The sequence below is a fragment of the Coturnix japonica genome, chromosome 12, assembly GCF_054131305.1.
Source record: "Coturnix japonica strain WE chromosome 12, WE-NBRP24, whole genome shotgun sequence".
Taxonomy (NCBI): domain Eukaryota; kingdom Metazoa; phylum Chordata; class Aves; order Galliformes; family Phasianidae; genus Coturnix; species Coturnix japonica.
This window is the reverse complement of record NC_140674.1, coordinates 21,391,973-21,393,562: the sequence shown is the minus strand read 5'-3', so window position 1 is coordinate 21,393,562 and position 1,590 is coordinate 21,391,973.

Sequence of the window (1,590 nt, the reverse complement as noted above, 5' to 3'; positions counted from 1 at the left end):
CAACCTGGCTTTTATCCTGACTGAGTTGAAATATTTCCCAAAGTGATTTGATGTGGCACAGCCTTGATCTCAGTGGAATTGCTGAATGCCAGTTCCTTCGTTGCTCGTGTTTCAATACATTCTGCTGTGTGTGATTCTTCAGGCTGTCTTTGGAATGTTGAATGTGTTTTTAACTGTTATAACTTTGCCATAATGCACAAACTGCAGACAGAGATGAAGAAAAATGGAGCAGTCCTGTAGCAGCTGGGAGCTTTTGGCAGCCGGTGCTCAGCCCTATGCACGTTGCAATTGCAAATGTGTACAGATAAAACGCAGGCAAGGAAAAATGTGTTAATGGACAGAGGAGAATGCAAACGGTTTTATAAAGCACTTGTGAGAGCAATTTAGTTTTGCCTGGTAATACATCACTGGAGACAGCAAAAGCAGGGAGGATGGTACTTTTTGACTGTACTTTGCCATAGGCATAAGTGTAATCCCTGCTTTATGTTCTGAACATTTGTCAGTGCAGATTTTGCCTCGTGTAACTCATGCAGGGCTTTTGTGCAGCCTTCTAGATGGAGCCCCAGGTCATTCCGTGATTTTGTAATGTGAAGTGTGACTTTGTTTGAAGAAGTCTCAGTTGTGAAAGTGTTTCATTGTGACACCAGAACTGCTCAGCACACCTGACTGTGGCTGATTGTAACTGAGGAGTTAGGAATATCAAGACAGAGAAATGCAGTGCATACAAAGGAAGGAGGAGACAGGCTTGCAAACTAGACACACTTAACTAACTTCTGGTGAAGACAAATATTTTTCTGTACACAGCATTGTAGTTGCAAAAGGACCGAAAGCGACTGGAATGGGTTAGCTTATGTTGAGATTTTGCAGCTGCTACAATTTAGGCATTTATTTTTAATGTTTTTTCTAGCCTTCTGGATCTAGTACACAACTTTGCATGCTTGTAGTGAAGGCAGCATTTTAGAAGGAGCAGAAGAAATCTGACCTTGGCTTGAAAACTTGCTTTTTAGGAATGAGGCAATTAGCTGCAGTAATTAAGCTCCCTAAATTGGAGGAGTCTTCAACAGTAATATTTCACTTACGAAAGCAGTTCCAAAGAGGACCCATTTAGAAGATCATTCCTTGAAAGTGAAGTCACTGAAATTAAAGACAATTTGAAATGAGACAGAGAAAAGAATAGAAACTTGCTCTTCTGTTAATAAAATCAGAGATGGTGGAAGATCACAAGAACCAAGAATCACAAACATTGGGATGAGCAGACCTGGGGAGGTCAGGTAGCTGATTGACCTCCTGAGAACAAAGCAGTTTGTTTATCACTGGAAAAGCCATGGTTTTGTCAGGGTAAACATTATAAAACTTGAGACTTGTGATTTAGTATCTGGTCTTACAGCTGAGTGATTTATATTTCAACTACGTGCTTGTTAGTGATACCAGCTCTGCTGCCAGCTGCAGGGTCAGGGCCTGCAGTAATTAAATAATCCTAATTAAATAAAATAATCCTATGCATCAGATTCATAACTTGATGCATAGGAGGGCATGGCTGCAGCCCTGAAGTCAGCAGGACCCTTTCTCTTGCCTGTGCTGGACCCTGAG